Below are 13644 nucleotides of genomic sequence, written 5' to 3'. Positions count from 1 at the left end.
CAGCTTATAAATAATTCGGAGTGGGAGTCTTGTAGATCTAGATGAAGATATTATTATGATTCAAGGTTCGAAGCTCTAACTAAAGTTTTCCATTAACAGATTACAGATTGCAGATTGTCTAACTAACTAAACGACAGATATATGATATGTATAATTTACATCTAAAATTTAAGTCTTATACATACCTCAAATCTCATCAGCATCGCGCCTACATAGCACGCCTAGGACGCGAGTGGGAATAGTAATTCAATCAAGCCATTTATAATTATGGACCATAGCACATATCTATATTTATATTCACCAATGTTAACATATTAATCTTAAAAGAGAGGGCATTAGGACGTCGTTCTGTCACTGGCAGCTGCTGCTGCAGTCAGTAGCCTTTTTACAGTCGCAAAAACTGTAGTGCAGCGTAATGTATGTGCCAGGCAAACGCACACGCACACATATTTATATATATATATATATATATATATATATATATATATATAGACATATATATATATAGACATATCGTGCTTGCCCGCCCATATCCTGTTTGTTTTTGTTCGCTGTTCATTGTTGTTGTTGCGTCTTTCTGTGCTGCTTGTTAGCCAAAAGCGACGGCGTTGGCGTCTAACACGTAACGCATTTGTAGTTGCTATTGCAACTGTTGTTGCTGTTGCTATTGCTAAAGTTGTTGTTGTTGTTGTTGTTGCAGTTGTTATCAAGTGCAGTATTTAACTGCAGCAATTTTTACAGTTGAATTTGTAGCTGCCCCCCATTGGTATGCAATGCAATTTAGATTTCAATCGAAGCGTGTGCTATGCAGCCACGTGTGTGTGTGTGTGTGTGAGTGTGCATAGTGTATAGCTCGAACATTGAAATTTATGCATTCTAATGCAATACAAATAGGCAGTCAAACAGACGCACCGATGGAGAGTCAACTAATCATGACTGACAACTGGCCACAACGAGTGGCATGTTGTCGCTCCCTTTGCAATGCACGTCCATCTATATATGTATACATAATATATAGAGCTGTATGACAGACCTGAACATTAAAATATAGTTATCAGTTTTGGCGTCGCAAGCTCGTCAATCATGTTAATTATAACAAATCTGTCACGTACTGAACATTTACTACAAAAGACCAGACAAAGATACAAAAAGTACAAGAAAAAATTGTCAACTGCCGATGTCAGCTAATGACTTGCGGATACCCTAGACCTGGTTGGCTAAGTGTACTGTTGGTTGTGTGGAAGAAATGGCTTTAAATTGCAACAATTGTCCAAATAAATGCATTTAACCTACTTTGACAACTTGGCATCTTCACTAATATGCCTTCTTTATCTTTGAAAACAGTGTATAAGGGGCTGAAATGATACCAGAAATGGCAAAGCGCATAAAACACACGAAGCGTCAGGTAGAAAAAGTGCTTCACCTGCTTCCACACTAACTTCTGCTCCTCCTGCGGCTCCTACAGCGTCTACGGCTTCTGTTGCTGCTCCGACTCGTTGCTTCCACTACGGCTGCTGATGATGATGATGCTTGATTTTATGACAGTGGCGTGGCCGTAAGCGATTTTTAAATTGCTGCTCTGCATAGCGAGAACTAGTGAGAGCGAGACAGAGAGAGAGAGAGAGTAGGAATTGGGCAAAGGGTCTGGCAGAATGGCACGCGGCGTCGTTGTTACAACACGAATTCCGTCGTTCCTAGCCAGAACGACTTCAGCTGGCCGGACTGAGCAGTCCAGAGGTCAAAGGGTTGGGGGCAATGGCAACGTGGTACGTGTTGCACTGGTCAGAGACGATAAACCGTCAGACGTAAAGCATATCCTTAAACCGTGCGCTCTCCCATTGTTCCGAGCAGAGCGCTCGAAATTGTTCACAAATTGAGTTTGTTAATAGGGCCAAATGCTTCGAGCTGTACCTAAAAAATGCGCCATTATAAGTTTCAGCGAGCGAGAGGGCAGCAGCAGTGCGCGGCCATAGGTGAGAAGGAGCCGGGACGATGGCCAAAGAGTCGGACATGGCCACGTTCAAGTTGCCAAATACGCAGTCAACTTTTGTTGCCAAATCCCAGCTAAGTGTGTGTCTGTGTGTGTGTGACAGCATGTGCGTGTTTAGCTCGTTCGAGTGAGAACACACACACACGCAAAGCGAACTACAAACAGCTATAGAAATAAAACTCGAATGCATTCAAACGGAAATGCAAATAAATCTTAGTCACCGAAAGGCAATTGGCTTTGGTCAGCGGCAAAGCCACTTGAAAACGGCAGCAATGCGACTATTTTATATACAAAAAGATATATATATATATATATATATATATATTTCTTTACATATATGTGTATCTCATAGAAGACCTGCAAAATATATAACAAACAGTTGACTTATGAGCTGCATGCTTGAATATTTATTAAGATTGCATTTTGCTTAACTTCACTGAGGCTATTTAGCAACAACAGCTAGATATCATCTATTACAAAGCCAGATCATAAACTAGTAGTCGTTCATATAGATTTACGTTGCACAAACTGCTTGAGCAAACAATAAATATCAAATATATTTCATAGTTATATAAATATTTCGTTTCGTTAGCAATTCAAGGACAGAAAATTCAAGGCAAGGCAAATTCTTTTATATATATACTCTCTATATATAACATATTTAGTTAGCTCTGGCTCAATTATTAGTTGATACATAAATTTAGTTTAACCACAAATATTTCTGACACAAACAAAGAGCTTTCATAAACACATTTACTTTGCCCCAACAGCCTCAAAATATTTGTTGAATTCTTGCATTTGTTTTCAATTTTAAGCTCAATTCGATGACAATATTTTATAGATGTAGCCCAACATTGAATCATTCATGTTCCAATCAAATATTTCGGCAGCTCTTTTAAAACATTATTGCCCAAGACATTTGTCCATTTAAATCAATTGATATTAAGTGAAATGCCACACGCAAGCAGAGCGAGTGAGAGAGAGACAAATAGAGAGTGAGAGAGAGATTTGCCATCAAATGAATTTCAATGCAGTCAGTAAAACAATTTCGAAAGATTTGTTACGGATTTGCACCCAACTCAACAAGAGGCTTGGCTGTGGGGCGTGGCAATTTTCCATAGCAAAAACGAATACCAACGGATAAAAAGACAATTTAACCAAATGCTAATAATGTGCAAATTTTTCTATACAATTCGTTTTTGTTTACCCCCCAAGGCACTGTTTAGTATAGTATAGTATAGTGTGTGTGTGTGTGCGTGTGTGTGTGTGTGTGTGTGTGTGTGTGTGTGTGTGTGTGTGTGTGTGTGTGTGTGTGTGTGTGTGTGTGTGTGTGTGTGGGCTTCTCTCAAATGGCTTAGATGTATAGCTGTAAAGCAAGCGCAGGCATTTGCTATGGTCTTAAGACTTCACTCAATCTGCTCACCTTCTCTCACTCGCTCTCTCTTTCTTTTCAGCTACTGGTGCATATTTTGGCTAGTTTGGTTTTAGCCATATTCGTGTTTGTCTTAACCTTTTGCTTGTCGCACAACCTTTGCCTGATCTGCATATTTAAAATGGATAAAGTGTACGCATGGCCAGCATATGCTGTTCTCAATCCAGCACACCACCTGCCTGTCTATGTGTTTCTCTCTCTCTCGCTCTCTCTCTGCTCTCTCCTCGCCCTGTGTGTGTGTGCGGTCAATGCAATGTGTCCTGTGTCCCAGTGGCTATTGCCCAACGGCCTGCTTGTCTGGCAGTCTGGCCGTCTGGCAGTTTGGCATGCATAAATGCATACGGACATGCCGTTTACTCGGCCCTCGGGCTTTATTTTCACAAATACCAAATACACACAATACACACTCACACACACTCGCACATCCACATGGCTGAGTATTAAGTACTTGTCTTACTGGACGGGGGGTCTGAGATCTTGTGCATATTTTGCTTATAAATATTTTGCCATTTTCAACAATAAATATTTTAAAATATTTAAATGCGCAACCACAGAAACAAATTTGCGCCAGTGTCCTGGCTGGGTGCCCGTCCGGGCTCCTGCTAGCTGTGGCAACTTCGTCCTGTTCCCTTTTGTTTATTATCTCTATCGCCATTGCTGTGATTTTCAACAATGTAGTTTAATTTTATCAACACATAAGCTCACACACACACACATGGACAACTGCATTGTTTTGTTACAAGTTTTGCTTTGTCTTTTGTTGTTGCTATTTGCTGATATAGTTAGCTCCATTTTCAATTCTCTTTATAAATTTGTTACAAAATATTTGTTGTCAATAAGTGCATATTTGATGCGCATCAATTTTCTCTTGATTTCAATAAATGACCACATTTTGCCATCGATACATCGCTTAGCTATATATTTTATATATTTTATTATTATAATTGTGCTGAAAGGTTTAATTCAAAATTTAAATCTGTGTATACATATTAAATGTTCTATCACTCTGTAATATAATTTATATGACACGCAATTGCTTAGAAAATTATATAGATTTTTTTTAAAAATATATAACTGAAATTGTTGCATTAAGTATATGCAAGTTGCTCTCAACATTACTCAAACATTTTTGTTGAAAAGTCTTTAAAGCAATTTAGAGTACAGAAATCTTGTAGAATAAACTATGTATATATATTTTTAAATATCGGTAAGCAATTATACTGCACAGACATAACTGCTATATGGATACAAAGTTATATTAAGTATACGCAACGTATAAATCTATCAACGTTTTTAGTGCAAATGTCTAAAAGCACTTTAAACTACGCAAATCTTGAAAAATTTATCAGTTATACATTGATAAAGGTTATAAAAAACTGTGAATACTGCTTATAAATATATATGCAACATTATCAATATTAAGTATACGCAACGTATGCTACGAGGCTAACTTTATTTAGTGAAAGAAGCTTAAGAATATGTAAACTTTTGAAATATCTTACAGTTGGTATTATCTTAACGACTAAAGTCCACAGCTCATCTTCCTCTACTCTCTTCTTAGCAGTTAAATATTTAAGCATGCACATTTCCAACGCTTTTACCCAATTAGCCAGCTCGAGCTCCTATATTATATAGCTGTCATTGGCATAAACATTCTAACATTCAAGATATCATTCACATTTCTTATACAATTTGTTAGTGTAACACAGATTCGATATCTTTTGCTTGAAATTTGCATTCTTCTTGTTTTTTGGTTTGCGTAATTCCTTTAGCTTCGCCTCGACAATTAGATATTCGTACTAATTGGCTTAACAATGTTTTGTGCACAAAATTCAATGCGAATTGTTTTGTATTTAATTTCATTGTTGCTATTGCAATTGTTGCTGCTGTTATTGTTGATGCTGTTGTGGTCTATTTAGTAGTTGAATTCAATTAGCAAATTTTGCTCTCCTGTGGCGCTTCCATTAATTTGTGCTCTAATATGCTAATCTTAAAATTTTACTAAACTCTAATGCAAAATATTTAGATATGTGTATATATATGTATGTATGTATATCAGTATATACTTATTACATATTTTATTTTGGCTGCTGCGACAATTTGCAGTTCATTCATATGGTTTTTTGTGCCGGAATACCCCGTCTGCTATTTTTTCAGTTTTTTTGTATTTGGCGTAATTTTTACATTTACGAGCCATTAAAAATATTTTATTGCATTTATATTTCGCTGGCTGCTTTATGGCTGCCCTGCAGGAGATGCTCTTGCGTATGTCCTGATACTTTGTTGCCTTCTGTTTGGTGTTGCCGATGCCATCCTCGTCCTTTGGCACAGGACGCACTCATGTGAGCCCCGCTGCTCCGGCTGCTGCTGCTGCTGCTGATGATGATGATGACGTTGATTTATTTGACTTTTGTTTATGGTATGCACTCCACACACACACACACACTCTCACAAAGTTGTGTTAACAAATTTCTGAGCCAAATATGCAGCTGGGCAAAAACGAAGAACTTTTGCCAGGTATTTTATTCGTTCAATGTATTCAATTTCCGCTGAGAATTTGCCATGCAAATTGCATTTAGCAAATAACCTTTGCGGGACATTAGGGTATTAAAAATGATTATTAATGTGCTTCGATAGGTATTCTAAAAAGAAATATGAATAGTTTTTAGCTGATATTTAAGGGCATCTTTGTTCAACATATTCAAATAATATCCTTTCATCATTTTCTGTCTGCTGTTACGAAAGCCTTCAAGCCAACCCGCATAGGCAAACACAAAGGCATATAAAATGTGTATAAACACACGCCAGTTTCTTTAGGCCTGGCTAACAAATTAAGGCACGCATTGCCAACTGGAAGTAATTTTACAAAATTATTTGTATTAAAATTGTTGAAAAACACGCGGCGCGACTCGCACCAGAATGCGAAACAAAATTGTGATTCAACTCACACACACACACAAGCATACAGGGGTGTATGTGTGTGTGGCTTACTTGTTTATGGGTATTTGGGTTAGAAGCTCAAGTGTTTTGTTATTGAGTAAACATGTCATAAATACCGTCATACAAAATACGTGTTCGTGTTCGTGCCATGGAGAGCGAGCGCGCGCGTCTGTGTTTGCATAGAAAAATACGACTAACCGCGCACGGTGTTGAAAATCCTTTTACTAAATACAAACTACATACCAAACGCATACAAGCACGCACACACACACACACACACACACGCATACAGACATGTACGCACAGCAACACGTAAAGCCGTTAACACACATAAACACACGAAAACACGCGTCTCATATTTCAGCCTCATAAAAAAGCATAAAGGCGAAAGTTGTGAATGGGTGTGTGACTATGTGTGTGTGGATGTGTGTGTGCTCGCATGTGTGTGGTAGATGTTAACGCATTGGCAAACCTGCGCCGCACCATACAGTTCCAGGCATTCTGTTTGCCTTCTTTGCTGTATTTAAAAATGCCCGAAAGGCAAAAGGCGAGAGTTATTTGAAATGGGTTCTATTTGTGCAGCTTGTAGGTGTATATAGCTTGAGACAGGGAAAGGTGCGGGGCTGGCAGGTGTTGGTGTTAAGCTCCAGCAGCGTTTACACAACTTTTTCAAAGTTAAGTTCCCGAGAATATATATACCAAAAAACATAAGCTTTAAGTGCAATTTTCATTCATTTATATTAAACAATTTAAGTCTGAAAATCGCTGGCAATAAATTTTGAGTTAATTTATTAATTTATTTAATTGATCATAAAAAGTTGCATAGATTTAGCAATTTTTTAATGCTCATAAATATTTAATAATTGTCTATGTTTATTTGTTATTTTCATATTTTTTTTTGTCTTTCTAAACAGCTTTGCGACATGTTAAAATGCGCTTTAATTACAGTTAGCAAACTAGTAAATTTATTAGTAACATGGACAGCAAAAATGTGGACAAACAACGTTGCGGGTGGTATTGTTTGCTTAAAGGCCAGGCGCATAAATTAATTATGCGCAAAATTTATTAATTGTCAGAAACAATTGAACGTGCGCCCCAATAATGACGACGGCAACAACAATAGCAGCAGTAACAACGACAACAACAACAGCAACAATTATAATGACAGCAGTAAAACAATGCACACACACCCACACACACACTCATATTGAGGTAAAGGCAAAATCAAATGAAATCAATTATGCACAAAGTTAATTTCAACTAAATGACAAATTGAATTTAATTGCCAGTACACGTGCCACATATATATTGTCAACTACATGCGTGTGTGTGTTGCGTGTGTGTTTTTCGTTGATTGTGCCATTTGTTACACCTACGCTTTCATTTTAAAACAAATTTTACTGGCGGCGCCTGAAGGTAGGCAACACTTTTTAACGTCAACATTTATTTTGGCCCTTTTCAACTGTTTGTCCATGATTAATTATAAATCAACATGCAAACAAGCTGAATTCAGTTTTTTTTATCTTGTTTACAGTTAGAAACTAACAAGCAATGGTAATTATAAAGCTATACGCATGTCTGTTACACCCAAGCCCAATGCTACTGTCTCATAACAGCCTATCAGCTTCTTGATGGCGTCAATTAGCTAAGCTGGGCATCATTTTTTATGCACAGACAACAAATGCCGTTAGTTATACGAGCATATTCTAGTCTAACCCTCACTTTGTTAGCCATTCTATTGACATTCGTTCCATCGGCTTGTCGCCAGGGTATTCATTTGTCGACCATCGCGCTCAGCATCGCCTTCATTTTGTGTGTTATCTTTTGCGACTTGGCTTGAAACACAATTACAGCAATTTTCTGGCCTTAAATGGTGTTTGCACTTAAGGCCCCTGCCCCGGCAGCATATTTGACAATGACTCGATGTCCGGTTTTTGGCGCCGATTATATTATTTTTTCTCTCTGCTTCTTCAGCTTTTGCCGTGCCGTAGAGGCAGGCTTGTAAAAAGCGCAGCACTCAGCTTAAAAATGTTTGTCGTTTAGGCACTCACACTGCAGTGGCAACAACAGGAGCAGCACCAGGAGCAGTAACAGCTATGTAGACACTGTACTGCATGGTGCTAGGTCGTATCTCTCATATGGCATCACGATACGAGAATGACGTCCATGGCATGGCATGGACAAGGACCAAGTGCTAAGAGCTGAATGTGAATAGGAAGTGAGGTAAGGAGAGAGGGTGGCAGATGGACCGGTCGTCGCCAAGCAAACTCATCAACATTCAACGTTATTGTCACTGAAAAATACACACAATTATCGTTACAAATTGCTGTTAACTCTCACTCGCATTCGGTTGCTTTCAGTTTGCGCCGTCACCAGGATCAGCAGGACGAACGGCAACGCATGGCACAGGCCGAGAGATGTTGTCGTTACCATTTTTGCTCGCTTTGTTTGGGGTGTAAGAGGCGGTAGAAGGAGGGCAGCAGAGCTCGGTTTTGGTGTCAATGGAAAGTGCTATTGAAAGTGTGACGGTGTGTGGACGAGCCATTCACACACACACAAACACACACATAGTTATATACACATGCAAACAAAGAAAAAAATAAATAAGTGTGTCGGAAGTTGCCTTCAAGGCATGCGGATTGCACATTGTTGCTGCTGCTGTTCCCAAGGATGATGCTGCAGTGGCTTTGACAATTGAAAAGCATAAAGAAAGAGACAGAGCTAGATGTGAAAGAGCGAGAGGGTGAGACAGAGTAAGAGAGAGAGAGAGTGGGGGTGGCTTGACAGATGTGGTATAAGTAGTGCTTAAAAATGACTGTCCATCAGTTTGGCTGTGCCACATTTGCTCTCACTCTCTCTCTCTCTCTTTCTCTATCTATCTATCTATCTTGCGCTGTTTCTCATTCTTATGACTAGTGCATTAGCATTATACTGCAACAAGCACTCAATAGCAGCCAATTATTCAGAGTGATTTGCAGCGGTCACAAACACACTCTCGCACACTTGCATACAAGCTTGCCACTCCTTCTTGTGTGCCGCCCTAATGAGTTCATTCGAGTTTATGAACAGCTGCAATAACAGAGTGTGGCAGTTCGCCGCGTGCTCTGCACCTGCCTCCTCCCTCAGCACTTGCCATTTGCCATGCGGCAACTAATTTGCATTTCATTATTTGCTCGCTTTCACGTGCGTGGTGCAGAGTGCAATAAACGTGGCCTTAAGACTCTGTTGAATCGTAAAAAAGTAAATGTTTAGCGTAGCAGTCGGTTGTAAGCGACTAGACTATGCTCTGCTAAGGAAATTATTATTAGCTGAAAGCTGAGCTTTCGATTTGTGCTTAATTCACATTTTAAGTGTTAGATATTTGGACATAGAGTGGATTATTAGAGTTCATATTCTAAGTTTCTAAATTCTAGCTTATGATCTTACCTCGAACCTTAGCTTATGTCTATCAAGCAGAGATAGTTGGACACAATAGGAATATATATAATCTAGATTATCCATATCCTTGATATCTTCATTTCCCTCTCATTTTTCTGATACAACCAAAACCCAAGTAGTTGTCTCAATACTCAAACCTAAGCGATTGAAATTCCTGCTCAATTCAGTGCCAGCTTTCGTCTTTGTACTCACAAATCATTCAATATTCCAATCAAACTTATTTTTTTGAAGCTTGGCATTGAATATCTAACATTACTCGTTAGCTGAGCTACATACAAGAACCTAGACCTATGCGCAAAAGATTCAAATGGGCTGATGCCCTGATATACCCTTTCTACTCGCCTCCAGAACTTGTTATAAAAATTAGCAACGATAAGCATGAAAATGCAAAGAGCTCTTAGCTGCTTTACTTGCCACTCTAGCAGCTAAGACAACTTCGTTAATTTGCAGTGCCTGAGGTGCAAAAGTTCTTAAAAAGAAACTATCAAAAGCTGCTCGATCGTAACAATTTACTGCACTCCTACATTACTTTTCAGTAAACTTTGAATTAAAGTGGAAAAATTGCAGTTTAATTGCGGCCGTTGCCATATAGATATATTTTTGATGTTCAACATATGTATATTTAAGCATTTTACCTTATTTGCATAGCTGACCCACATGCTGAATTTAATCAATAAATTTTCCACACCATCAATTGATTTATTTGCGCGTTTTTTTCGACTTTTTTTATCTTTGGCATTAACATTTTTATTTATTTAAAAATGCATTTATTTAGCACCATCGTGTTGACAAAATTCATTTGCTTTGTGGCATTTGCAATTTGCAGCACCTGTGGCGCTGTTCCCAGTTGCCATATGCATACATTACACATACGCCCCGTTTGTCGCATGATTGAAATGAAGTGAAAACATTGCAAAAATAATATTTGCTGAATGTTAAAAACTAGCTGGGAGCCAGTGGAAACATTTGTTAATTCTATAAAATGCAGAGGGCCTTATTAAACGTTTCTTTTTTAATACATATTATATTTGCATAAGAGAATGTGAGCCATGAGCTCGTCCGTCTATGTAGGCGGCCATCTCGCTGCCTGTTTGCTCTGTCTGGCAGCTGCTGCCAGCACATGCCGAGTCCTTTGCACATGCACAGAGCAAAAAGCGAGCGGGTGAAGTGTTCTGGCAGCTTTTGTCAAAATATATGATGCTCATATGTTAGCTGTAGCCGGGCACTCAACGTGTGCCGCATTATTCACTCATCAACAGCCCCAGCCCTCAGGATGCCCATCATCATTATCATTGTACTTCTTGCACTTCGTTGTTTCTACTTGTTTGCCTGCCTGCCTGCATGCCTCTCTGTCTGTCTATCCGTCTGCTCGCCTCTTGTCCCTTTTTTTGTCATTCACATGCCTCGAAAAGTGTTTTAAAGTAGACTTTGCTTTGTTGCGGCTAGGCAGCTGTGCTTTTTGATGTACGTGTAGATATATATATAGATATATGAATATATTCATATGTTAATATGCACAATGCGCACAGTGAAGCCCCCATTTGAGGCCTAAAAACTTCATTTTACAAACTCACTTGGCTAGAATATCATCTGACTATGAATAAGATAACAATTATTATTTCAGCTGCGCCTTTTTCAACAGAATTACAAGTATTTACCACTCGCTAAGTCTAAGCTGACAAGCAAAAATTACTGTTGCCTAGTTAGACGCAAGTCCGATGAATTCTTTTGAATAAATATACATATTATTATAAAATGGTAGTTTGGTGATAGATAGAAGCAGGAGCAAGCAGCTGCAGGTAATGCAATCTAAAAAAAATATAATATAATTTGCAGTTTCACAATATTTCGATGGTAATCTATAACGTAAGTAAGACTACATGCTAACAATCTATATATTTATATGTATTTATTTTACTTGTATTTGTCTATATACTTTAGGAGAGACAGGAGAGAGAGATATAAGCAGAGAGATAAAGAGAGAGAGATATAATAATATTGTTTTACCTATTGCAATCTTCATAAATCTTCTATCTATATATGTCCCATCTATACGCTTGCTAGCTGTTGTTCTCCACATCGCACTTCCCTCGGTTATACATCTTCAACATTGCTGCACAATCTATCACCTATCAGAGAGAGTATTTAGCTGCCTCTTCTCATTCTGTTCATATCAACAATTTCTCGTCTCGCATGTTCTATTTCGCTGTTTGAGCTCTCAATTTCAAACATTTTCAATAGGTTGCAAAGAGAGCGTTTTGTAATCTCAATCTATCCATGCAGCTGTCAGCTAATTATATTATTTTTACTCTGAACCCACGAATCGTTGCTAGAAACTACGCGCTGGCCATCTTCAGATGTCATCTTTTAATTAGAGTCGTTTGCCAGGCAGTGAGTGCGCTGCAAGGCTGCCGCGTGGAGGCAATTTTTTATTTCTATTTTGCCGCCTTTTCGTTTCATAATTTGCTCTGCGCTGTTTTTTTTTTTTTGTTATTTGTTATTCCCGACTGCAGGCACTTGTTCGGCCCACCGACAGGCTCGAGGAGCTCTTTCCATCTATTTCAGGCACTCAAAAGGCAAAACTAATTTCTGTTGCTGACAACCATTTAAATTCAATTTGTTTGCTTGCCGTGCAACAATAGAAAGCGCAATCCCCACAATCTCCGGCTGGCCACAAAAATTGTGGGCCTGGGCACGGAGTCGTCGATTATCTCGCTGTGTGTGTGTGTGTGTGTGTGCGGGGGCATGCCTGATTATCCAGCGTCTTATTTATGCTGGCTTGCCATTTTGGCCGCATTTTCTTTTTATTTGCACATTCTCCTACAGTTCTTTCCCTCTTCTTTATTTCATTTTCTACCTATTTTCTGCAGCAGCTGTTGAGCGTCCTTTTTTCCGCGTGTGTGGCAACATTATTAAAAACTACTTAAAAAAGGCTTATGGCCTGGCCTGGCTGCCATGTTAGGGCTCTTGCATGCGGAATGCGGCCAACGCGCTCGTATGTATTTTGGCAGCCAAAGAAGAACTAGAAAATGAAAAACAAACACATTTTCTTTATCGCTCTGATGCTGTTTAAAACATCAACAACAACAACAGCAAGTGGAAGAACAAAGGGTATTATTCGTGCAGCTCAAAACAGCTGGCGTCAATGTTTGAATGACAACATGAATGATTGAACGAATGACTGGCCGTCTAGCTGCTGCTGCTATTTGCCCTGCTTTTGCCAGGGCTTGGCCATATTTGGGCTCTTTGGCCAAATTGCGATGTGGATGATGATGCTGCTGCTGCTGCTCGAACGCAGATGGCCTTATTTATGCTTGCCGCTCGCAAAATGAGCCAAAAACTGCGGGTTGGCGGCCATATTTGCTTAAAGCAACAACAACCACAACCACAACCACAACAACAACTACAACTACTATTACAGCAAAGTCTTTTTCTCTGTGTGTGTCTGACTGTTGCCATATGACTATCCTCTGTTCGCCCTGCCCTTTCCAATTGTTGCTCTAACGTACACATGAAAAATATTTACACAATGTCCGTTTCGTTCTTTTTTTTTTTGTTGCTGTTGATGCTCGTTCAGCGGGTTAAGAGGGCATATCGCTTCGCACCAAGCTAGAGACTTTGAGATTTAGAATATTTACTTGTGTGCAGCCTGATTTGATAGTGTTAGAAATTATTGGAGATGCTCAATGACAGCTGGGTAAGAAAAATGTTTTGTTGACAATATAAAATATACTTGATTTGAATTTCTTAAAGCTAAAGACTAGCAATAAGAACTTCAAACTATATAGAATATATAGAAAAGAATTTTAAACTGCAAAAAGAGATACTGTCCACAGCTTTAGAG

The sequence above is a fragment of the Drosophila hydei genome, unplaced genomic scaffold (assembly GCF_003285905.1).
Source record: "Drosophila hydei strain 15085-1641.00,03,60 unplaced genomic scaffold, DhydRS2 tig00000001-arrow-pilon, whole genome shotgun sequence".
Lineage (NCBI taxonomy): Eukaryota > Metazoa > Arthropoda > Insecta > Diptera > Drosophilidae > Drosophila > Drosophila hydei.
The sequence above is the reverse complement of the archived record's forward strand: the minus strand, read 5'-3'. Positions refer to the sequence as shown.